The sequence below is a fragment of the Salvelinus alpinus genome, chromosome 16 (genome assembly GCF_045679555.1).
Source record: "Salvelinus alpinus chromosome 16, SLU_Salpinus.1, whole genome shotgun sequence".
Taxonomy (NCBI): Eukaryota; Metazoa; Chordata; class Actinopteri; order Salmoniformes; family Salmonidae; genus Salvelinus; species Salvelinus alpinus.
This window is the reverse complement of record NC_092101.1, coordinates 803,657-831,591: the sequence shown is the minus strand read 5'-3', so window position 1 is coordinate 831,591 and position 27,935 is coordinate 803,657.

Sequence of the window (27,935 nt, the reverse complement as noted above, 5' to 3'; positions counted from 1 at the left end):
CCGCTGTATAAAAATTCCCTCGAAGCCGGTGTTTGAAGGATATATTGGCACGGTTTGCAGGACCTTGACTTTTACTCGGGCCTAACACCCATGCCAATATAACACCCATGCTAATACCGGCTTCTCTGGCAATATCACTGAATTGTATGTGTGGGGTACAGAGATGAGGCTGTCATTCAGAACTCATTTTAAACACTATTATTGCACACAGAGTGAGTCCATGCAGCTTGTTATGTGAATTGTTAAGCAAATTGTTACTCCTGAACATATTTAGGCTTGCCATAACAAAGGGGTTGAGTACTTATTGACTCAAGACATTTCAGCTTTTCATTTTAAATTGTTAAAAATTGTAAAAACATAATTCCACTTTGACATTACGGGGCATTGTGTGTAGGCCAGTGAGACACAATCTCAATTTTAAATAAAATCTGTAACACAACACAATGTGGGAAAAGTCAAGGGGTGTGAAAACTTTCTGAAGGCACTGTATCTAATCATTGGCTCACGTTAGGTTTTCAGTATTGCTTCTTTTCTCTCAAATGATGGTTTTCATCCAGATTCCAGCTATATCGAGCCAAATTAAATTACAATTAGGACATGTTACATGTTAAACATCAATTTGGTCTCGCTTCCAAAATGTAATTGTTAAATCAAGAAAATAGACAAATGAATGTTTGCAATTGACCTCACTTACTATTTAAAGATTAAGTTGACTGAGAACACATCCTCATTTACAGCAATGACCAGGGAATGATTAGTTGATCAGATTGGGAGGGCCAGATTGGGAGTTTAGCCAGGACACTAGGGTTAACACCCCTACTCTTACAATAAGTGCCATGTGATCTTTAGTGACCATAGCAAGTCAAGACACCTGTTTAACATCCCATTTGAAAGACAGCACCCTAACCAGAGCAATATCCCCAATCATTGCCCTGGGGAATTGGGATGTATTCTTATAGACCAGTGGAAAGGGTGCCCCCTAGTGGTCCTCCAACACCACTACCAGCAGCATCTGGTCTCCCATCCAGGGACCAACGCTGCTTAGCTTCAGCAGTGGGATGCAGGGTGGTATGCTGCTGGAACAACGTGTTGTGTTTGCAAGTACAGGGAGAATAAATCAAGTGTTGCGTCACAAATTGGTGAAAGCAACTGAGGCGAAGCAGATCATGTAGAAAATATGTTTCCATCCCTAACCTGGCATCAAAAGAGTTCAATATTGAAAGATTTTAAAACGTCCAAACAGACATTTTCTTTGAAAAATGTATCCTATGTTTGGATAATGTGAAGCTCTTGGAAGGTAGCCTTAATGTGGTCGAGTGAAAAATAGATCAAATGAAACCATACCATATAGAAACAATCTATTTGGAAAAACATGAAATTAATCTTACGAGACTACCACAAGGGAATTGAAACTACAGATTGCTGTCTCCCAACCCCTGAAACGAGTTAAAACATTGTCCAGACTTTCTCATTCTATTTCCTTTTTGCCCATGAGAGCTGACTTCATTTGTGCTGGTCTACTCGGCAGATTGCATTCCATTTTCTCATCAATTTCCCTCAGTGAACGCCCTCTCGTCTCCTCTTCTAGAGAGGAGAAAATTAAAAACCCAACAGCTCAAAATATCTGAATGGGCTCAGGTCTACATGTGGGTAAGATGGTCAGAGAATGTCTTCTGTATCGTTTTATTTTTTACTAAACATACAACATACATTTGTGTAAGACCACAGTGTAAGACTGTATTCAACAACTCTATAAAAGGGACGGAATAGCCAGTATGATACCAATAACTGACGATATCGAAAGAGGACCCAAATAATGTTAATATCTAATGATTTTTTATTGTTCATTCTTATATATATCTGTTTTACTTCTATCTTATGTTTAAAAACAGTATATTAACTTGTACCCATAACTCTCTCTATAATGAGAATAATGAGTGCTACTTCAACCATGAATCATGTTTTGCAATAATAGTGCCAACCATTGCTACATAATTATATTTACTTCCTTCCCCTTTTAAACTTCTTAAATCATTTCCCAAACTTGATGAACATCATATCCCTTCAATCTTATGGCAGGCTAATAAGTTAAACAGGCATGTTCATGCATTCGGTCATGACTGTTAGCTTGTGAAATCTTACCAGAATTCTTGTGAAGATATATTTCACTGAAGATTGCACTGCATGTGCCCAACTGTCAAGTTTTGACCGTATACTGTATGTGGTGAGTTTAACTGTAGCCAAAGGAATCCAGTAATATACTGTAAAGTCAATTGATTACATCCAGTAACTTAAAGTACAGCAATGCAGTCAGTTTTTTTTTTATAAAGGACTAAGGCAGCCCCCTCACATATACAGGACCAGTCAAAAGTTTCGACACACCTACTCATTCAAGGGTTTTTCTTTAGTTTTACTATGTTCTACATTGTAGAATAATAGTGAAGACAAAACTATGTAATCATATAGTAAACTAGAAAGTGTTAAACAAAATATATTTTAGATTTTAGATTCTTCAAAGTAGCCACCCTTTGCCTTGATGACAGCTTTGCACACTCTTGGCATTCTCTCAACCAGCTTCACGTGGAATGCTTTTCCAACAGTCTTGAAGGAGTTCCCACGTATGCTGAGCACTTGTTGGCTGCTTTTCCTTCACTCTGCGGTCCAACTCTTCCCAAACCATCTCAATTGGGTTGATTGTGGAGGCCAGTTCATCTGATGCAGCGCTCCATCACTCTCCTTCTTGGTCAAATAGCCCTTACACAGCCTGTAGGTGTGTTGGGTCATTGTCCTGTTGAAAAACAAATGATAGTCCTCTAAGCGCAAAACAGATGGGATATCGCTGCAGAATGCTATGGTAGCCATGCTGGTTAAGTGTGCCTTGAATTCTAAATAAATCATTGACAGTGTCACCAGCAAAGCATCTCAAACTTGGACTCATCAGACCAAAGGACAGATTTCCATCAGTCTAATGTCCATTGCTAAGGGGTTTCTTGGCCCTAGCAAGTCTCTTCTTATTATTGGGGTCCTTTTAGTAGTGATTTCTTTGCAGCAATTTGACCATGAAGTCCTGATTCACGCAGTCTCCTCTGAACAGTTGATGTTGAGATGTGTCTGTTACTTGAACTCTGAAGAATTTATTTGGGCTGCAATTTCTGAGGCTGGTAACTCTAATTAACGTATCCTCTGCAGCAGAAGTAACTCTGTGTCTTCCTTAACTGTGGCGGTCCTCATGAGAGCCAGTTTCATCATAGCTCTTGATGGTTTTTGCGACTGCACTTGAAGAAGTTCTTGAAATGTTCCATATTGACTGACCTTCATGTCTTAAAGTAATGGACTGTAATTTCTCTTTGGTTATTTGAGTTGTTCTTGCCATAATATGGACTTGGTGTTTTACTAAATAGGGCGATCTTCTGTTTACCACCGCTACCTTGTCACAACACAACTGATTGGCTCAAACGCATTAAGAAGGAAAGAAATTCCACAAATTAACATTTAACAAGGCACACCTGTTAATTGAAATGCATTCCAGGTGACTACCTCGTGAAGCTGGTTGAGAGAATGCCAAGCATGTGGTGCAAAGCTGTCATCAAGACAAAGGGTGGCTACTTTCTCAAAATATAAAATAAGTAGCACTTTTTCGGTTACTACATGATTCCATCTGTGTTATTTCATAGTTTTGATGTCTTCACTATTATTCTACAATGTAGAAAATAGTAAAAATAAAGAAAAACCCTTGAATGAATAGGTGTGTCCAAACTTTTGACTGGTACTGTACATCTATGTTTATTTAATTCAATATTAATGTTATTGAAAGTTCTCTCAAATTGTGCCACTCGCATGCAATCCTGTCCGTTAAAGCTGGAATCCATATCGGTAAAACTGCCACGTCTGTTTGCAATATTATAACAAAGATGTTACTTCAAACCACGAACGCGTTTTTTTCCCCTTGGACATCATTGCATGCGTGATAGTACATACTCTGCTGTTCTATTATATTTTTATTACGTTGCTGGATTCTCATGTCAATTTCAGAAACAAAACAATAACAAATACTGGGTTGTTTGGATAACCCAACTGGTGGGTTGCAGGCTTTGGATCACTTAGTTGGGTAATTTTCTTTAAAAAGAGAAACTTTAGGTTGTTGATGCTAAGTTATTGGTGCTCAGTTATTGAGATATGCCCCAGCGGGTCAGAGAAGTATACTATGAAGCAAGCTAGATCTGCTCAAGGTTTCTACAGCCAGCCGGCTTCAGTTAGCTTCCCATTCCAGCTCCGTTCTACGACGGTGGATATCACTCGTCCGCCTGCTGCTAATGCTAGCAGCCATGTAACTGCGTGTGCATGTCACACAGGGCTAGTTGAACGCCAAACTCTTAATTGAGACAATGTTGAAACATAAATCCATGGGCAAGTCAGTGGCACATTTTAATATGTGCCAAAATCAAAATGAAAGAAATGTTATCTTGCAAATTCAGCAGTCTATCGTGTGAAATAGACTCTTTATTTTAGTACTTTGGTGTGGTTATCAATGCACAAGTACCTTTTTTTACCACTCATATCGATAAGAGAATTGTTGTAAGTCATAACATTTGTTTAGTGTGCGTGATGTTTCTAATGCATTTGTCATTACTAAATGTGAAATATGATAGATCATTTAACATTACTATTTTATAAACACACAAAAACAAGTTTGATTAATCAAATATGTAATCCGTTGTTAAAAGTAACAAGTAATTAAAGAGCAGCAGTAAAATAAAAATAGCGGTGTAAAAGAGGGTGCCACAGTCATACTCTGGACCTAGTTTTGTCCCATGGAATAAATGTTGTGGATCTTAATGTTTTTCCTCTTAATCCTATCAGACCACCATTTTATTACGTTTGCAATCGCAACAAATAATCTGCTCAGACACCAACCAAGGATCATCAAATGTCGTGCTATAAATTCTCAGACAACCCAAAGATTCCTTGATGCCCTTCCAGACTGCCTCTGCCTACCCAAGGACCACCTAACTGAGGAACTTAATTTAACCTTGCGCAATACCCTAGATGCAGTCACACCCTAAAAACATTTTTCATAAGAAACTAGCTCCCTGCTATACAGAAAATACCCGAGCTCTGAAGCAAGCTTCCAGAAAATTGGAAGAAAATGGCGCCACACCAAACTGGAAGTCTTCCGACTAGCTTGGAAAGACAGTACCGTGCAGTATCGAAGAGCCCTCACTGCTGCTTGATCATCCTATTTTTCCAACTTAATTGAGGAAAATAAGAACAAGCCAAAATAAATTTTTGATACTGTTGCAAAGCTAACTAAAAAGCAGCATTCCGCAAGAGAGGATGGCTTTCACTTCAGCAGTGCTAAAATCATGAATTTCTTTGAGGAAAAGATCATGATCATTAGAAAGCAAATTACGGACTCCTCTTTAAATCTGTGCATTCCTCCAATGCGCAGTTGTCATGTGTCCGCACAACTCTGCCAGGACCTATGCTCAAGGGAGACACTAAAGTGTTTTAGTACTATATCTCTTGACACAATGATGCAAATAATCATGGCCTCTAAACCTTCAAGCTGCATGGATGCATAGATGGAGGGCAATCAATTCACATATGAGTGACTCAGTGTCAATAAATGACATGACGGTGTGACATCACTCTGTGGCAACGATGGGTTCGCATTTCGAGTGGGAGCGGCCTTGCCTCATGAAGGGAAAAGCTCAAATGGAGGGAAAATAGGAGAGAGGCAAGGCCTGTGCTTTTGATTTAAAGTAAATTTTTCTTTCCCACTCCTGCTCTCGATCTACCTCTGGCCATCTTCTCTCTCTCTTTGCGTCTGTTTCTTTCTATCTCCTCCCACTCTCACACCTACACCCACCCCCCATACGCATTCTTTTCCCTTCCCTCTCTCTCTCCCTTTCTCTCTCTGTACGTAATGCAGTGGAACAGCAGCTGATGTTGGCTCTCCAGCCTGTGTTGTGGCAGGACCTAATTGCAGGACTCACACAAACACAGAGAAGGACCTTTATCTCCCACAAACCACCCAGCCTCAGTGAGCCCCCACAGCACAAACTCACCCTCTTCAGCATCACCATAACTGTCTAAACATCCCCCAATTAAACCATTACAGTCAACAGAGGAAGAAAGGGAGGCAGGCAGGATGAGAGAGCGAGAGAGAGAGAGCAAGAGAGAGAGAGCGAGAGAGGATATACTGTATTTAGAGAGATGATGAGGAAAGAAATGGGAAAAAGAGAAAGAGAGAGCAATGGTCTCCCCAATGTGACCCAATGTGTCAAAGAAGTACTACAGAGAGGTAGATATTGAAGACAGTGATTTACGCACCCTGTCTCCATGTCCACTAACCCCGAGGGAGAAAGGAAATGGCAGAAGGGTCAGAGAGATAAGAGCCTCTTGTTCTTAGGAGGTGAGGAGATTATTACATTCCAGCAGATAGCCTCACACAATCTTGTCTAGTTTCTTCAACTTGGAGTGAAAGGAGTATTAGTAACTGTCTAGACCTACGTGCTGTTAGACCATACGGAATGATGTTGGTTGTTAGCTATCCTTTGGAGGGTGATACAGGTGTGACAACCATTTCAGATTACTTTGTACTCAATTACATTTACATTTAAGTCATTTAGCTGACGCTCTTATCCAGAGCGACTTACAAATTGGAAAGTTCATACATATTCATCCTGGTCCCCCCGTGGGGAATGAACCCACAACCCTGGCGTTGCAAGCGCCATGCTCTACCAACTGAGCCACACGGGACCTCTAAATAATTCAATCATGCTGGATATGACAGAAATAGTTACTCAAATTTGAGAGAAGGGAGTATTAGTATTTGTTTAGACATAGGTGTCAGAACCTGCTTAATTGCGTTGCCTTTGGTTTGTGCCCTTAGATATATAAAATAGAATGACTAGAATTGAAAATGTTTGCGGCATTGTAGTAATAATATTTCTATGTTCTTTGTTCTCCTTCAGATGATACAAGTGCTACAACCATTTGAGATGAATTTGAGCTCAATTAATTACTTTAATTAGTCTTGATATGATAGAAATAAGTTGACTGAGGTTGTGCACCAGCATCTTAAATATAACAGGGATGTTTCCCAATTTGTGACTTCTGTATTTATTTTTGAAGTCAGGACTGTTGACGGCATTTGCAATGCAGGCTATGAAATGAAACAAACACCGATTTAAAATTGGCTCTTTCAAATAGACCTTCAATTACAGGATAAAGAAAACAACTCTCACTGAACAGGCTAGGCAGGAAGTTGCCAGTACGTCGATTTATAACAACAATCAAATTGTTCATCGATGGCAGTGACGGCGATTGAATGATGAAGCTATTTCCACCGAGCGCCAAGGCAGAATCTATGGCTAGTCTCGCTAGCGTATTCATTATAGACCCAATAGCTACCTGGAGGGACATGATACATAATACCCTCTGTTTTGTTTGTCATACATTTCTCCCTGGCCAACATGCCTAGAGAGCTACAAGCTATGCTACCAATTTACCCAAACGGGCCAAGCTTTCAAGCCATCTGTGCTCTCTAGTATACGACATCACACTACAAGATGTGATATGACAGACCTAACAAGGCTGAGCCTGCGTCGTCCACTACAGAGTCAGAGCCATGGAAAATGACACAACATGTGTCATTCTGCTATACTGGCGTGCCAGAGGTTTAGACACTCTTGGCTCGGGATCATAACATCTCATATGCATAGCAGTATGAGAGTATATTACAGAAATTATATGTTTCATTTTCTGAAAACGTGGAGTATGGAATCGTGCACTGCACCAAATTGGTTGTTGCCAAATATTTCATGAGAAATGTACATATAATTCCTTTTAATTTTAGATAAAATTTCAATACTACTGTAAGGATATGTACAGACCACTTAACCACACCCTGAGTGGCAAACTTTGTAAGTAGTATTTCACTTTTCATTTATGTATATATATATATATATATATATATATATATATATATATATATATCTATATATATATATATATATATATATATATATAGGCACTCAGTGGGGGATTTAGGGAATGGTGGATGACGGAGTGTCTAGGGAGATGGATAGGGTCTGTCTAGCAGAGACAGGAGGAAGGTGAGCAGCCATGTAGGGACCACCTGCTTCTCTGTAGGGGAGGGTGGGTAGGCAGTAGGGGAGGCTGCAGGTGATAGAGATAAGACAGGGTAGGCGTCGCTTGGCTGTGTTTACCCTGCACTTAGAGCAACAGGGTGTGTGTGTAAACCCTCTCTGGGTCAACATGGCCTGGGTGTCATCCAAGTCACTGTGTAGCGAATGGAAGACGGATCGCTCGTGATGGGTGGGGGGGAGAAGTGGGAGGGTGACCCCTAATTCAATTGTCCACATCAAGAGAGATGGATGAGATGTGGCAGATAAGGAATGCACATGTGAACAAAAGGTTTTAGGTATAGAACATTTCCAGACATCTTCCTCGTCTCTAAAATTTCACCATATTTTGATTTTTTTTGCAGTTTTGCCCAATGTCCTTTAGCTATATGTAGTTTTCAGCGTATTTGAGAAGGAAACCTAATTTAATTTGGAGAGAGAGCAGGCAGTACAGTACACTCTCTGGGGACCCAGAAAACATGAGACAGAAAATGGCAGATGGCAAATAGTTTGATTCCTTTTAGTCAAAGAAAAATGTATGATCCCTTTCTATATGATCCCTTTGTTGTTTGGAGTGAGATGACTGTCTTGTTCCTACCATGTTCTCACTCTCAGGGAAACAGAATAGGGCAAGCTAGGAGGTGTCACTAGCTGTGAACATAAACAATTGCCTGAGAATGCACGCATACACAAACAAATACGCATGCGCACAGGCTGCAAACACACACACACACAAACAGAAGTCAATGAGGCAGTGAAGTATTTAATGGAAATGCAGTCTCAATCAGGAGGAAGTGCTGAAACACAGAGAGCGGAGACGAAAGATTTAGATAGGATCACTGGTAAAAAGACAAAGCTAAAAAACATGACGCATCTCATTCTTACCTGATCCCACTGTTAGACACATACAGAGCTCCTGTGTGGACTCACCTGATAAAATACCAGCTGCTAGAGTTGCTCAATTTTGACCCAGAGGTGCTTTCTTACATATTCAGTGAAAATGACTAATGCTTTTGATGACTCCGTTTAGTCTACCTTAAAACTGCCAGGGCAAAACATTATAGAAGCGACGATATTCTATATTAGGATTTGAACGACCAATGCATGTTAAATTCAATGTTCCTCTCTTTTCTCTGTCAATACTCAATATTCCGGAACATCAGCTGAGAACTCCATTCCCTAAGTGGTCACCCGATGGCACAACGATCCATTCGCTAGTTTTCTTGCAGGAAGGTGAACCTTCGCCCCAGTCTGAGGTCCTGAGCGCTCTGGAGTAGGTTTTCATCAAGGATCTCTCTATAGTTTGCTCCGTTCATCTTTGCCTCGATCCTGACAAGTCTCCCAGTCCCTGAAACATCCCGACAGCATGATGCTTCCACCACCATGCTTTACAGCAAGGATGGTGCCAGGTCTCCTCCAGACGTGAAGCTTGGCATTCAGGCCAAAGAGTTGAATCTTGGTTTCATCAGACCAAAGAATCTGGTTTCTCATGGTCTGAGAGTCTTTAGGTGCCTTTTGGCAAACTCCAACGGGCTGTCATGTGCCTGTTACTGAGGAGTGGCTGGTCACTCTACCATAACGGCCTGATTGGTGGAGTGCTGCAGAGATCGTTGCCCTTCTGGAATGTTCTCCCATCGCCATAGAGGAACTCTAGAGCCCTCTCAAAGTGATCATCGGGTTCGTGGTCACCTCCCTGACCAAGGCTCTTCTGCCCTGATTGCTCAGTTTGGCTGGGCGGCCAGCTCTAGGATGTCTTGGTGGTTCCGAACTTTTTCCATTTAAGAATGATGGAGGCCATTGTGTTCTTGGGGACCTTCAATGCTGCAGAAATGTGTTGGTACCCTTCCCCAGATCTGTGCCTCGACACAATCCTGTCTCGTTTGACTTCATACCTTGGTTTTTGCTCTGACATGCATTGTCAACTGTGGGACCTTTAATTGACAGGTGTGTTACTTTCCAAATCATGTCCAATCAATTGAATTCACCACAGGTGTACTCTAATCAAGTTGTAGAAACATCTCAAGGATGATCAATGGAAACAGGATGCACCTGAGCTCAATTTCGAGTCTCATAACTTATTTGGGACTGCAAGGCAGTATTGAGTAGCTTGGATGAATAAGGTGCACAGAGTAAACTGCCTGCTACTCAGGCTCAAAAGCTAGAATATGCATAGTATTAGTAGATTTGGATAGAAAATACTCTGAAGTTTCTAAAACTGTTTGAATGATGTCTGTGAGTATAACAGAACTCGTATGGCAGGAAAAAACCTGAGAAAAAATCAGACCAGGATGTGGGAAATCTGAGGTTTGTAGTTTTTCAAGGGATTGCCTATCCAATATACAGTGTCTATGGGGTCATATTGCACTTCCTACGGCTTCCACTAGATGTCAACAGTCTTTAGAACGTTGTTTCAAGCTTCTACTATGAAGGGGGAGCGAATAAGAGCTGTTTGAATCAGGGGTCTGGCAGAATGCCATGAGCTAAGTCAAGCGCACGGCCGTGAGTGTGAGCTGCGTTCCCTTTCATTTCTAAAGACAAAGGAATTGTCCGGTTGGAATATTATTGAAGATTTATGATTAAAACATCCTAAAGATTGATTCTATACATCGTTTGACATGTTTCTACGAACATTAATGGAACTTTTTGACTTTTCGTCTGGACTTTTTGTTTTTGACTTTTCGTCTGGCGCATTGTGCATTTGGATTACAGGACTAAACGCGCAAACAAAAAGGAGGTATTTGGACATAAATTATGGACTTTATCGAACAAAACAAACATTTATTGTGGAACTGGGATTCCTGGGAGTGCATTCCAATGAAGATCAAAGGTAAGTGAATATTTATAATGCTATTTCTGAGTTGTGTGACACCTCTCCTTCTTTGGAAAATGGCTGTATGGTTTTCTGTGGCTAGGCGCTGACCTAACATAGCTGACCTAGCAAGGTGTGCTTTCGCCGAAAAGCCTTTTTGAAAGCAGACAGTGTGGCTGGATTAACAAGAATTTTATCTTTAAAATGGTGTATAATACTTGTATGTTTGAGGAATTTTAATTATGAGATTTCTGTAGTTTTGAATTTGGCGCCCTGCAATTTCACTGGCTGGATGCTAGCGTCCCACATATCCCAGAGAACATAACAAAGGGTCTGAAAACGTATGTAAATACGGTATTTCTGATTTAGTTTTTAATATGTTTGCAAACATTTCTAAAAACCATGTTTTCACTTTCTCACTATGGGGTATGGTGTGTATTTAATAAATGTTAGAATAAGGCTGTAACTTAACAAAATGTGGAAGAAGTCAATGGGTCTGAATATTTTACGAAGATTTGTACAGTGAAAATTAGGGAAACTAGCTCATTACATGGAGAAACACACATGCTAACATGCTAATAATTCATCATTGTTGGAGAAACAGCAGCATGTCTCGATTTGATATCTATTTGGTTCATGTTCGGGGCTGTGACGAATCGAAGCTACGTCGTTCTCCTGTCCTATCTGCTTGGCACAGTTGCCTGGCAGCCAGTAGCTAGCTGAAAAGTTATTAGCTAGCTAGCTAGATAACGTTATGTTCTGAAAGCATTGTCACTCAATATATTTTGTTGAATTCTCAGGCATATTTACAATTGAAATCAAGCCAGATAGCCTGCATGCTTTAACATTTGATATGTTTTTTGTTAGCTTGATCTGCAGAAAAAGGCACACATGGAAATCTTTAACCACTGGTTAAAAACCAGCGGTTAACCAAAGGCTAACCGCCTTTCATCTGTTTTAACTAACGGTAGCTAGCAAGAAAGCTAGCTAGCTAACAACCGTCACTGCCCAGCGATCCAGTTTCAACAAACAAAGCAACAACTTTTTACCTTAAATATGTATTACTTAATATAATAGAGAGTTAGCTATTTCTGTTTGGACGTTCAACACTGGTACAATAATTCCCCCCAAAAATCCAGTGTGCCGTTTTGACTCGCCTAACATTATGCAAAACCTCTCCCGGTCATAGCTGTCTGAGGCAAACTAGCTAGCTAACTGTTGCAACTTGACTGTGTACATCAGGGTTCTCCAACTGGCAGCCTGCAGGTTATTTTGTTTGGCCTCCAAAGTACTCTTTGTTTCATAGACACAGATTACACCTAGTCCTGGACAAGAACATTATTTGGATTTAGATTTTCCATTGATCTTGTTTTTTAGTCAGGACTAGGCTTAATCTCTGTCCAGGAAAACCCCAAGTTTACATTACCAAGTACATTGATGGGGTAAACCTACTCTAAGAGTATTTATTAGTCTGTTTGAAAGGTTTAATTCCTAATCAACCGTTCAATTTGAATACATCTGTTGTTGAAGTACAGTATATCAATAAAGCTACAGTACTCCAGCAGGTGTCAAGCGATGCATGCTAAAAGACCTCGTTAGTGCAGAGGTCAAATTAGATTTAGAATTTCTTGTGGTTTTCGGCTTCAGACAAAAACGTAAAATGTTGTATTAATTAGCTCTAGACATATAAGTTCCTTGCAAAAGAATTCATCCCCCTTGACGTTTTTCCTATTTTGTTGCATTACAAGCTGAAATTTAAATGGATTTTATTTAGATTTCATGTAATGGACACAAAATAGACCAAATTGGTGAAGTGAAATATAAAAAAGTGGTGCGTGTATATGTTTTCATCCCCTTTGCTTTGAAGCCCCTAAATAAGATCTGGTGCAACCAATTACCTTCAGAAGTAACATAATTCATTAAATAAAGTCCACCTGTGTGTAATCTAAGTGTATCATGATCTCAGTATATATACACCTGTTCTGAAAGGCCCCAGAGTCTGCAACACCACTAAGCAAGGGGCACCACCAAGCGGCACCATGAAGACCAAGGAGCTCTCCAAACAGGTTAGGGACAAAGTTGTGGAGAAGTACAGATCAGGGTTGGGTTATAAAAAAATATCCAAAACTTTGAACATTCCACGGAGCACCATTAAGTCTATTATTAAAAAAATTGAAAGAATATGGCACCACAACAAACCTGCCAAGAGGGCCGCTCACCAAAACTCACGGACCAGGCAAAAAGGGCATTAATCAGAGAGACAACAAAGAGACCAAAGATAACCCTGAAGGAGCTGCAAAGCTCCACAGCAGAGATTGGAGAATCTGTCCATAGGATCACTTGAAGCCGTACACTTCACAGAGCTGGGCTATACGGAAGAGTTGCCAGAAAAAAAGCCATTGCTTGAAGAAAAAGGCATGTGGGAAACTCCCCAAACATATGGAAGAAGTTACTCTGGTCAGATGATACAACATTTTTGCTTTTTTGCTATCAAGGAAAAAACTATGTCTGGTGTAAACACAACAGCTCTCATCACCTCGAGAACACCATTTTTTTCATCGGCAGGGACTGGGAAACTGGTCAGATTTGAAGGAGTGATGGATGGAGCTAAATACTGGGAAATTCTTGAGGGAAACCTGTTTCAGCCTTCCAGAGATTTGAGACTGGGATGGAGATTCACCTTCCATCAGGAGAATGACCCTAAGCATACGGCTAAAGCAACACTCGAGTGGTTTACAGGGAAACATTTAAATGTCTTGGTATGGCCTCGTCAAAGCCCAGACCTCAATCCAATTGAGAATCTCTGGTATGATGTAAATTATGTGACATGCAGTCATATTCAGGTCCTAATTGGTCAACAAGCTTATTTGACACGTCAAATAGTGTAATTTCACATGTATCTTTTTTGACAAACAAATTACATAACAAAGACCCAAACTGCATTCCATAGAAATCCTGGCTGAGAATGAAACGAATGAACAAATAAACAACGAAACAGCACAGCAAGTAAGATAAAAAAAATTGGTTTTGATTATGTTTTACTGGTAATGGGGACATACGTAAATGCCAACAAAATAACTTTTTGGGATGTGTGTTTGTGTGTGTGCAACCTTTATTTAACTTAACAAGTCAGCAAGAACAAATACTTATTTACAAAGTCGGCCTACCCCGGCCAAACCCGGACGACGCTGGGCCAAATGTGCGCTGCCCTATGGGACTCCCAATCACGGCCTGATGTGATACAGCCTGGATTCGTACCAAGGTCTGTAGCGATGCCTCTTGCACTTAGATGCAGTGTCTTAGACCACTGTGTGTGTGTGTGTGTGTGTGTGTGTGTGTGTGTGTGTGTGTGTGTGTGTGTGTGTGTGTGTGTGTGTGTGTGTGTGTGTGTGTGTGTGTGTGTGTGTGTGTGTGTGTGTGTGTGTGTGTGTGTGTGATACATATTTAACTGAACTAGAATGTTTAAAAAAAAATGAATATTTCGGTATCGTTTTTTTTGGGCAAGGAAAATATTGGGTATCGGCCAAAAATGTCATATTGGTGCTTCACTAATACATAGAGTTGAAGTCAGAAGTTTACATACACTCCACAATATTCTTGTTAAAACCTTTCTGAAATCCCCATCCCGGATCTGGGATTTTTGTCATTAAAAACCCTGACTAGCATAGCGTAGGCTAGCGCCAGAGGGTAATCATAAAATATAATTTCATGAAATCACAAGTGCAATATTGCAAAACACAGCCTAGCCTTTTGTTAATCCATCTGTCGTCTCAGATTTTGAAATGATGCTTTCCAGCGAAAGCAATACTTGCATTTGTGTAAATGTATCGATCGCTCTACAAAACAATACGAACAGCTAGCACCAGGTAACTCGGTAACAAAAACCAGCAAAGCAATAAAATTAATCGTTTACCTTTGATGATCTTCGGTTGGTTTCACTCACGAGACTCCCAGTTAGACAGCAAATGTTCCTTTTGTTCCATAAAGATATGTTTTATATCCAAATACATCCGTTTGTTTGATGCGTCATCACAAGGAATCCACCGGAAAAAGCGTTCGCGACAACGGCGGAAAAAATTCCAAATTATATCCATAATGTCCACATAAACATGTCAAACGTTGTTTTTGATCCAACTTCAGGGTGTTTTTCACATATCTATTTGATAATAAATCAACCGGGACAGTTGGCTTTTCACTAGGAGCGAGAGAGACAATGGCTACCTTTCAGAATTGCGCAAAAATCACCCGGAGAGCCCCCACCTGTCCACTTACCCAATGTGCTCTTGCAGGCTCATCCTTCAAAATAAAGGCCTGAAACTACGTCTAAAGGCTGTTGACACCTTAGGGAAGACATAGAAAAAGAGGTCTTATTGATGAGACTTCACATATGCGATAGGAAGGCATGGAACACAGAGCTCACAAAAGGAATGACTTCCTGCTTGAAATTCTCAGGTTTTCACCTGCAATATCAGTTCTGTTTAACTCACAGACATAATTCTTACAGCTTTGGAAACTTCAGAGTGTTTTTTATATTATATGCATATTCTAGTTTCGGGGGCTGAGAAATAGGCAGTTTAAAATGGGTACGCATATTTTGCCAAATGTTAAAATTGCGCCCCCTAGTTAGAAGAAGTTTTAACATCTATAGTTTTGGCAAGTCGGTTAGGACATCTACTTTGTGCATGACACAAGTAATTTTTCCAACAATTCTTTACATACAGATTATTTAATTTATAATTCACTATCACAATTCCAGTGGGTCAGAAGTTTGCATGAACTAGGTTGACTGTGCCTTTAAAAACTAGGTTAGGTTATATTTTTCTCCATTGCCGCCTGACTGACGTGCCCAAAGTAACCTGCCTGTTGCTCAGGCCCTGAAGCCAGGATATGCATATAATTGGTACCATTAGAAGGAAAACACTTTGAAGCTTGTAGAAATGTTAAAATAATGTAGGAGACTATAACACAATAGATATGGTAAGAGAAAATCCAAAGAAAAACCATTTGAGAGCCCATGCTCTTCCATTAGAACGTGTAGGGTAAAAGATAAATACAGCTCCCAGTATGCAATTCCTATATCTTCCACTGGATGTCAGTAGTCTGTGTTCAATGTTTCAGGCTTGTTTGTACAAACAAGGAAGAATTATGAGTTTTAGTACTGGGATACAGACTTGGAAATCAGTCTATGCGTGTGCGACGAAGAGGACGCACACCTGCTAATATCATTTTCCTATTGAACATACTTCTTTCCGTATTAAATATTATAGTTACATTTTAGGGTACCTAACGATTTTATAGAAATGTATTTTGACTTGTTTTAACAATGTTTAGCGGTAGCTTTTTGGATTATTTTATCTGCATGTTGAACGAGTGGATTAATCAAATCGATGGCGCCAACTAAACTGACTTTTTTGGATATGAAGGATTTTATCTAACAAAAAGACACCACATGTTGGAGCTGGCACCCTTTGGATGACAAATCAGAAGAAGATTTTCAAAAAGTAAGTGAATATTTAATCGCTATTTGTGAATTTATGAAACCTGTGCTTGTGTAAAAATATTTTGATGTGGGTTGCCGTCCTCAAACAATCACATGGCATGCTTTCGCTGTAAAGCCTATTGTAAATTGGACAGTGCAGTTAGATTAACAAGAATTTAAGCTTTTAAACGCCATAAAACACTTGTATATTCCTAAATGTTTCATATCCATAATTGTGATGATTATTTATTTGAATTGCGCGCCCTCCAGTTTCACCGGAAGTTGTCCTGCCATCAGGACGCCTAGGCCTAAGAAGTTTTTTTTCACAGCTTGGAAAATTACAGAAAATTATTTCATGGCTTTAGAAGCTTCTGATAGGCTAATTGACATAATTTGAGTCAATTGGAGATGTACCTGTGGATGTATTTCAAGGCCTACCTTCAAACTCAGTAACTTTTTGCATGACATGATGGGAAAATCAAAAGAGATTGCCAAGACCTCAGAAAAACTGTAGACCTCCACAAGTCTAGTTCATCCTTGGGAGCAACTTCCAAATGCCTGAAGATACCACGTTCATCTGTACAAACAATAGTATGCAAGTATAAACACCATGGGACCACGCAGCCATCATACCGCTCATGAAGGAGACGCGTTCTGTCTCCGAGAGATAAACGTACTTTGGTGCGAAAAGTGCAAATCAATCCGAGAACAACAGCAATGGACCTTGTAAAGATGCTGGAGGAAACAGGTACAAAAGTACCTATATCCACAGTAAAGAGTCCTAAATCGACAACCTGAAAGGCCGCTCAGCAAGGAAGAAGGCACTGCTCATAAAACCCCATTAAAAAAGCCAAACTACGGTTTGCAACTGCACATGGGAACAAAGATCGTACTTTTTGGAGAATTGTCCTCTTGTCTGAAGAAACAAAAATAGAACTGTTTTGCCATAATGACCATTGTTATGTCAGGAGGAAAAGGGGGATGCTTGCAAGCCGAAGAACATCATCCCAACCGTGAAGCACAGGGGTGGCAGCATCATGTTGTGGGGGTACTTTGCTGCAGGAGGGATTGGTGCACTTCACAAAATAGATGGCATCATGAGGCAGGAAAAGTATGTGGATATATTGAAGCAACATCTCAAGACATCAGTCAGGAAGTTATAGCTTGGTCGCAAATGGGTCTTCCAAGTGGACAATGACCCCAAGTATACTTCCAAATTTGTGGCAAAATGGCTTAAGGACAACAAAGTCAAGGTAATGGAGTGGCCATCACAAAGCCCTGACCTCATTCCTATAGATAATTTTTGGGCAGAACTGAAAAAGCGTGTGTGAGCAAGGAAGCCGACAACCCTGACTCAGTTACACCAGCTCAGTCAGGAGGAATGGGCCAAAATTCACCCAATTTATTGCGGGAACCTGGTGGAAGGCTACCCAAAACATTTGACCGAAGTTAAACAATTTAAAGGCAATGCTACCAAATACTAATTGAGTGTATGTAAACGTCTGACCCACTGGGAATGTGATGAAAGAAATAAAAGCTGAAATAAATCATTCTCTACTATTATTCTGACATTTCACATTCTTAAAATAAAGTGGTGATCCTAACTGACGTAAGACAGGGAATTTTTACTAGAACTAAATGTCAGGAATTGTGAAACTGAATTTAAAAGTATTTGGCTAAGGTGTATGTAAACTTCCGACTTCAACTGTATGTGTGGGTTTTCAGGTCTAAACAAAAGCAACAGCTTTTCCAAGACTTTTGATTTGGGTTCAGACTTTAAAGTGTCCATCAACAGTTAGAAACAAAGCGTAACAAAATGTTCTCTCCAACCCTGTTTCAGTACAATGTTAAAGGAATGGGGCTGGAAAAATTGAACCACTCTCAAATTTATAGACAGAGCTATGGATGAAAGGACTGACCATACATGATATCCCAATTATAGTTTTAACCATGTTCTAAGGCAAATATTTGTTTATTTACTTTGTTGACAACCATTGGAGTAAAACAAGTTTATGTGTTATACTGGGGTACTACTGATTGCCCTTTTAAACTAATTCATATTGTATTGAACACATCATACTCTTTCCTAATGGCAAATTTTCTCATAAAATAATGTACTTTATGCCCTTTTCATCTTTTCTTGCCAATCCTATCGAGTCATTATCTACTTCTACCTGTTGACAGATTGCTATGCCTTGGCACTGTCCTTGTGGACAGGTTTGTTATGTCTGTTATTAGTGTGTGAGTGTGCGTGCCACATATGACTGAGGGGCCTCCTTCACGTTGGGTATAATAACTGTAAGGGATGTATGTTTATTTCGAATGAGAAAAAGACTCCGGGAAATCATTGGAAGCTCGTTGCTCAAATTAGCCACAGCCTTACGGCTGATTTGTTGTCGAAATGATCAGAACAAATTTCCGAATGCAATTACTGGTGGGGGCCTGGTGCTAATGTGCACGATCAGTCTGTTGCTGCTATATGAGGTGAAACAGAAGTTGGCTAGAGGTTGTCCCTAGAACAGGCCCGTGTTCCAACTGCCCCCTCCACCCACTCCTTTCCATTTTCATTCAATCAATAAATCAATCAAATGTATTTATAAAGCCTTTTTTTACATCAGCCGATGTCACAAAGTGCTGTACAGAAAAACCCAGCCTAAAACCCCTAACAGCAAGCAATGCGGATGTGGAAGCACGGTGGCCAGGAAAAACTCCCTAGAAAGGCCAGAACCTAGGAAGAAACCTAGAGGAACCAGGCTATGAGGGGTGGCCAGTCCTCTTCTGACTGTGCCGGTTGGAGATTATAACAGAACATGGCCAAGATGTTCAAAGATGACCAGCAGGGTCAAATAATAATAGTTACAGTGGTTGTCGAGGGTGCAACAGGTCAGCACCTCAGGAGTAAATGTCAGTTGGGTTTTCATAGCCGATCATTCAGAGTTAGAGACAGCAGGTGCGGTAGAGAGAGAGTCCAAGACTGCAGGTCAGTGTTCCATAGCCGCAGGCAGAACAGTTGAAACTGGAGCAACAGCATGACCAGGTGGACGGGAGACAGCAAGGAGTCATCAGGCCATGTAGTCCCGAGGCATGGTCCTTAGGCTCAGGTTCCTGACTTGATCGCCAGATCTTGATATGTTCTTTGAAAGGGCGCTTGTGTTTGCAACCACACAAGTGTCTTAATTTGAAACATTGGAAATTAAGTATTGTAATCAAATCTTTCTGTATTCGATTACCAAGTGACTCCTCTTGTAGTTATTCCTGCCTTGGTTGTCCTGTCCCTTCATCTCTCTCTCACTCTCTGCTTGTAGCATCCATTTTTCTGGTTATGGTTCTAATATAAATCACAACGTTCACACAACACTGACACGGGGGCACATAGCAATAACTGTGTAGCAAAAGAGGGGGACAGAGGGAGGTGGGGGGTTTAGGTAGAGGACGTGCAAGGGTTCAAACAGGGGTTGTCGTAAATTTGTGGCTTTTGGAAAGATCCAAATGACAGACAATCACATGTTACAGCACAGTACATACGTTATCTACGGTTAGGCAGCCAAGTGGTAGAGACGAGCAGAGAAAAGAAATGGCTGGTTCGGGACATAAATCTGTCAATGGAACCCTGAAATACTGAGGTAATGGTGCGTAAGCTATCGTCTCTCCATCGCGGTTGACTTTCTGCCCTCCTGCAAACTGCTTCCCCTTCCCTTGCTCCTGAGGAGAAAAATATACGATTGCAAAAGGAGCAGCAGCACTGCAAAAATAGTTTAGTGATCTTTTTTCCCTCTTTTAAAGACTTCAGAATACGTAGATCACGGAAACAGCAGGGGAAAAGCACTGAGAAAACAATTGACTCTTCGTCCAAACTGACATTCATATGTACACTAACTCAATTTAGACTCCCTGCAAATTGTCAAGGCACGAAAGAGATTCCTCAAGATAGAAGGTTATGTTTTTCGATCAGAACCCTCCTGTGTCTATTTATGGTGGCCCCCGAATGGCAGAATGGTGGTTTCAAATACTGTAAAGTAGACACCATAAACTGCATCATGTCTCCCTGCCACATGTGAAAAGATGTCGTAAGAAAGGGGTGACTCCTTTTCATAGTGTCACAAGACGTAATAATTGAACATAAATGACACGAGGTGAGCTCCTCAATGCTATAAGTTTACTGTGTAGACATGCTAACGTAAGCTATACCAGTTCTCCGGGCCATGGGATAGGTGCTGCAGATGAGCGAACTAGAGATGGTCCAGACCGCTGCACAAAGGCCTTATTTCTGAGTGAAATAAGACTCTTGAAGAAAGCATCTGGTAACCTGGTCACTAGGCAAGAAGGGAGCCGATCTCCCAATGAAAAATGTCAATTATATTGCCCCTTTAGGTCTTTGGCAGGAGCGGGCAAACTTGATACACTCTTTCCCCGATGCTCTATCCCACTCTCTCTCTCTATTTCTCTTTCTTCCTCTATTTGTCTTTTCACCACCTGTATGCAGACAGCAGAAGGAGGAGATGGTGGGCTGAAAAAGAGATGCTGACGGTGGCGGAGATGTCTGGCGAGCTCGCCTTTTGCGTCAAGGTACAGGAACTGTATGACAAGCTGTAAGTCTGTCTAAAGTGTGCTTTCCCCACTTTTTTCTTCGGCTCTCTCTGTGAGCTGAGGCACGAGAGGGGTAGAGGGTTAAGCTAAGGGGAAGGGGGAAAAATGACGAGTGAGGGTGGTGAAGAGGTTCGGAAGGGGGTGGGGATAACTCAAGTAGATTTCCTCTTGGACAGAATCTCATCTTTAATGCTCTTGTCTGGCGGCTGGGGTTGGGGACTTCTACCTGTTGTAAAAGGCCATACGTCATTTCATTACTGTTCTTCACGTTGAACAATAACATCCGCCTGGGTAATAACCACAGGCGTCCAGTACAGGGATATCAGGGATATCAGCCCTACATATTACAGCGCCAGCTGATGTTTTCCTGTAAAGCTATCCTCGTAATTACCCCTAGTAGAAAGAATGTGCTACTTTGAATAAATCATAATAAACTTCTGGTACATTCGTTTTTTTTTACAATCGCTAGGACCCGTTTCTCAATACTTAGGTCACTTTTTCAAAACTCTTCACAAAGTTCTCCTAACCAACTATTACCATGGCACATTTCACATCCAAAATGCACTAAAACTACCAAAACACTTCATACATGTCTCAAATCAACTCATTCTTCCATAACACTAGCAAAGGTTGTCACCCAACAAGCACACTTGTCACTCATAAAACAATGACCTAAAAAACACTAACAACAGGTAGTATTACACAATGTTTTCTTTTGTAAAATGTCTTTACAAAACAAGAATGACACCTCTCTACTGTTTAGAATTCACTGCAGTATCTGTTACAAGAATGAATCAGACATGATGCAATATGCTTCAATATGTTTTATGTCATTTTTTGGGGCATTGAGTGATTCCAAAATATACACTATCGACCGATACAGTAGCAATGCTATTCAACCCTGTCTTATGCATTTGTACACAGGTTCTCATCCACATCACATCTTCCGGCGCCGACCGAGATGGCCGCTTCGCTTCGCGTTCCTAGGGAACTATGCAGTATTTTGTTTTTTTATGTGTTATTCCTTACATTGGTACCCCAGGTAATCTTAGGTTTCATTACATACAGTCGGGAGGAACTACTGAATATAAGAGCAACGTCAACTCACCATCGTTACAACCAGGAATATGACTCTCCCGAAGATGATACTGTGTTTTGCCTTCCACCCAATACAATGGATATGATCCCAGCCGGTGACCCTAAACAACGACGCCGAAAAAGGGGCAAACGAAGCGGTCTCCTGGTCAGGCTTCGGAGACGGGCACATCGCGTTCCACTCCCTAGCATACTACTCGCCAATGTCCAGTCTCTTGACAATAAGGTTGATGAAATCCGAGCAAGGGTAACATTCCAGAGAGACATCAGGGATTGTAACGTTCTTTGCTCCACGGAAACATGGCTCACTCAAGAGACGCTAACGGAGTCGGTGCAGCCAGCTGGTTTCTTCACGCATCGCGCCGACAGAAACAAACATCTTTCTGGTAAGAAGAGGGGCGGGGGTGTATGCCTTATGATCAACGAGACGTGGTGTGATCATAACAACATACAGGAACTCAAGTCATTCTGTTCACCAGATTTAGAATTCCTCACAATCAAATGTCGACCGCATTATCTACCAAGGGAATTCTCTTCGATTATAATCACAGCCGTATATATTCCCCCCCAAGCAGACACAACGATGGCCCTGAACGAACTTTATCTGACTCTTTGTAAACTGGAAACCACACACCCTGAGGCTGCATTCATCGTAGCTGGGGATTTTAACAAGGCTAATCTGAAAACAAAACTCCCTAAATTCTATCAGCATATCGATTGTGCCACCAGGGCTGGTAAAACCTTGGATCATTGTTATACTAACTTCCGCGACGCATATAAGGCCCTCCCCCGCCCTCCTTTCGGAAAAGCTGACCACGACTCCATTTTGTTGCTTCCAGCCTACAAACAGAAACTAAAACAGCAAGCTCCCGCGCTCAGATCTGTTCAACGCTGGTCCGACCAATCTGATTCCACGCTTCAAGACTGCTTCGATCACGTGGATTGGGATTTGTTCCGCATTGCGTCCAACAAAAACATTGACGAATACGCTGATTCGGTGAGCGAGTTCATTAGAAAGTGCATTGACGATGTCGTACCCACAGCAACGATTAAAACATTCCCAAACCAGAAACCGTGGATTGATGGCAGCATTCGTGTGAAACTGAAAGTGCGAACCACTGCTTTTAACCAGGGCAAGGTGACCGGAAACATGACCGAATACAAACAGTGTAGCTATTCCCTCCGCAAGGCAATCAAACAAGCTAAGTCCCAGTATAGAGACAAAGTAGAGTCGCAATTCAACAGCTCAGACACAAGAGGTATGTGGCAGGGTCTACAGTCAATCACGGATTACAAAAAGAAAACCAGCCCCGTTGCGGACCAGGATGTCTTGCTCCCAGACAGACTAAATAACTATTTTGCTCGCTTTGAGGACAATACAGCGCCACTGACACGGCCCGCTACCAAAACCTGCGGGCTCTCCTTCACTGCAGCCGAGGTGAGTAAAACATTTAAACGTGTTAACCCTCGCAAGGCTGCAGGCCCAGACGGCATTCCCAGCCGCGTCCTCAGAACATGCGCAGACCAGCTGGCTGGTGTGTTTAAGGACATATTCAATCAATCCTTATCCCAGTCTGCTGTTCCCACATGCTTCAAGAGGGCCACCATTGTTCCTGTTCCCAAGAAAGCTAAGGTAACTGAGCTAAACGACTACCGCCCCGTAGCACTCACTTCCGTCATCATGAAGTGCTTTGAGAGACGAGTCAAGGACCATATCACCTCCACCCTACCTGACACCCTAGACCCACTCCAATTTGCTTACCGACCCAATAGGTCCACAGACGACGCAATCGCAACCACACTGCACACTGCCCTAACCCATCTGGACAAGAGGAATACCTATGTGAGAATGCTGTTCATCGACTACAGCTCAGCATTTAACACCATAGTACCCTCCAAACTCGTCATCAGACTCGAGACCCTGGGTCTCGACCCCGCCCTGTGCAACTGGGTCCTGGACTTCCTGACGGGCCGCCCCCAGGTGGTGAGGGTAGGTAACAACATCTCCACCCCGCTGATCATCAACACTGGGGCCCCACAAGGGTGCGTTCTGAGCTCTCTCCTGTACTCCCTGTTCACCCACGACTGCGTGGCCATGCACGCCTCCAACTCAATCATCAAGTTTGCGGACGACACTACAGTGGTAGGCTTGATTACCAACAACGACGAGACGGCCTACAGGGAGGAGGTGAGGGCCCTCGGAGTGTGGTGTCAGGAAAATAATCTCACACTCAACGTCAACAAAACAAAGGAGATGATTGTGGACTTCAGGAAACAGCAGAGGGAGCACCCCCCTATCCACATCGACGGGACAGTAGTGGAGAAGGTGGAAAGTTTTAAGTTCCTCGGTGTACACATCACGGACAAACTGAATTGGTCCACCCACACAGACAGCGTTGTGAAGAAGGCGCAGCAGCGCCTCTTCAACCTCAGGAGGCTGAAGAAATTCGGCTTGTCACCAAAAGCATTCACAAACTTCTACAGATGCACAATCGAGAGCATCCTGTCGGGCTGTATCACCGCCTGGTACGGCAACTGCTCTGCCCACAACCGTAAGGCTCTCCAGAGGGTAGTGAGTTCTGCACAACGCATCACCGGGGGCAAACTACCTGCCCTCCAGGACACCTACACCACCCGATGTCACAGGAAGGCCATAAAGATCATCAAGGACACCATCACCCGAGCCACTGCCTGTTCACCCCGCTATCATCCAGAAGGCGAGGTCAGTACAGGTGCATCAAAGCAGGGACCGAGAGACTGAAAAACAGCTTCTATCTCATGGCCATCAGACTGTTAAACAGCCACCACTAACATTTAGTGGCCGCTGCCAACATACTGACTCAACTCCAGCCACTTTAATAATGGGAATTGATGGAAATTATGTAAAAATGTATCACTAGCCACTTTAAACAATGCCACTTAAAATAATGTTTACATACCCTACATTACTCATCTCATATGTATATGTATATACTGTACTGTATATCATCTTGCCATCTTTATGTAACACATGTATCACTAGCCACTTTAAACTATGCCACTTTATGTTTACATACCCTACATTACTCATCTCATATGTATAGACTGTACACTATACCATCTACTGCATCTTGCCTATGCCGTTCCGTACCATCACTCATTCATATATCTTTATGTACATATTCTTTATCCCTTTACACTTGTGTGTATAAGGTAGTAGTTGTGGAATTGTTAGGTTAGATTACTCGTTGGTTATTACTGCATTGTCGGAACTAGAACCACAAGCATTTCGCTACACTCGCATTAACATCTGCTAACCATGTGTATGTGACAAATAAAATTTGATTTGATTTGATGTCATCTTGGGCAATACACTTAGGAAATAATATTTTGGCATGCCTGGTCCATCCCAGGCAATCTTCTGCAGACATGTCCAGGCATCCAGCATTCATTGCGTCCAGGAGGGATATTTGATCATGTGGGTGGTGGTCATAAACCTTCCACCTCCATGAGGAAAACAATTCCTCTATGGGTTTGAGGAAAGGAGAGTAAAGTGGGAGGAAAAGTGACACCATCCCGGGATGGGCTGAAAACCACTTTGTGACTTACAAACATTGGCCGATATCGCATCACTGCAACCCTTTCCTCACCTGGCACAACCCTTCCATAGAGGTCATCCAGGAATTAAACGAGATGCTCGGTGTTGTATGGCCCAATTATCGGTTTGTGTAACAGCAATCCATCAGAGGATATTGCTGCACACATTGTGATGTTGGCACCCCTCTGGCCTGGGACATACAGTGTGGCACTTTTCCCAATCACATTCCTTCCTCGCCTCTGTGTTTTGGCCAAGTTGAAACCAGCCTCATCCACAAAGATGAATATGTGGGGTGTTTGCCTGGCTTCAATCTCCATGACTCTCTAAAATAAATCCACAAGGCAACATAATAGTTAGTCTATTACGGTAGTTTACATTATGCCATTGTGTGCCTCTGGCCTATTTGGTTTTGTACAAAACCAGTTCTGTATTTTATAGTCATCTTACCTGGACATATTGGCTCCTGAGTTGCTTGACTCATTCAGAGTTCCTCTCAAGGGGACAGTGTACAACTGCTTCATCCTGACTTGATGTTGTTTCATGACTCTAGAAATAGTTATGCTTACACTGTGAATATTTCCAAATGTAATGTTGTCTGCCGTATTGAGTAGCTCTGATAAAAGGTGCCCATTTCAAACGGCCTCCTACTCAATTCTTGCTCGTACAATATGCATATTATTATTACTATTGGATAGAAAACACTCTCTAGTTTCTAAAACCGTTTGAATTATATCTGTGAGTAAAACAGAACTCATTTGGCAGCAAACTTCCTGACCAGGAAGTGGAAAGTCTGAAAACGATGCTCTGTTCTAGGGCCTGCCTATAAATGGGCATGATACGTATTAGTATACATGCACGTCATACATGCACGTCACCTTCCTTACATGCACGTCACCTTCCACTAGATGTCAAGAGGCAGTGAGATAAGAAATGGAGTGATTATCTTGGTCTGAGGTGGAATAAATCCCCTTGGAATGACGTTTCACCCATTTCCTGTTTTCTGGAAAGTGCGAGGATGGACCTGGAATTGCCTTCTGGAAAGCTGTCGTTATAGGCGACTACTATCTCCGGCTTTGATTTTATTTGATACATGTGACAATATCATCGTAAAGTATGTTTTTTCAATATAGTTTTATTAGATTATTGAACATTTTTCGGGACGTTAGGCGTGTTGCCATGTCTGCGTATGTTCAGGAAGGAGAGCTTCGCGCCACTTTGCTACCTTTCGGTGCTAATTGACTGGAGAAGAGGACGTTCTAAATCCAAACAACGATTGTTCTGGACAAAGGACCCCTTGTACAACATTCTGATGGAAGCTCATCAAAAGTAGGACCCATTTTGTGATGCTATTTCATATATCTGTCGAACTGTGTACTATTAGTTTTGCGCCCAGGTTTTGGGCACTATCTCGCCCTAACGTAAGCCTTATGTCGTAATGAAGTTATTTTTAGAATTCTAACACTGCGATTGCATTAAGAACTAGTGTATCTATCATTTCCTATACAACATGTATTTTTTAGTCATGTTTATAAATAGTTATTTGGTCAGAATATGTGAGTGTCAGATAAATATCCGGACGTTGTGGGAAAAAGATGCTACGTTAGCACAATGTATAACCACTGATTTCAGCTCTAAATATGCACATTTTCGAACAAAACATAAGTGTATGTATAACCTGATGTTATACGACTGTCATCTGATGAAGCTTATCAAGGTTAGTCAAAAATTATATATCTTTTGCTGGTTTGTTACGATCGCTAACTTTTGCTGCTGGGAAATGACTTGTGTTTCTGGCTATTGTGGTAAGCTAATATAATGCTATATTGTGTTTTCGCTGTAAAACACTTAAGAAATTGGAAATATTGGCTGGAATCACAAGATGCCTGTCTTTCATTTGCTGTACACCATGTATTTTTCAGAAATGTTTTATGATGAGTATTTAGGTATTTGACGTTGGTGCCTGTAATTACTCTGGCTGCTTCGGTGCTATTTCTGACGGTAGCTGTGATGGTAGCAGCAATGTAAAACTGATTTATACCTCAAATATGCAAATTTTTCGAACAAAACATAGATTTATTGTGTAACATGTTATAGGACTGTCATCTGATGAAGTTGTTTCTTGGTTAGTTTGGTTGGATCTTGGTTAGTTATGTTGGTTGGAACATGTGTTTTTCTGGATCAAACGCGCCAAATAAATGGACATTTGGGATATATATCGACGGAATATATCGAACAAAA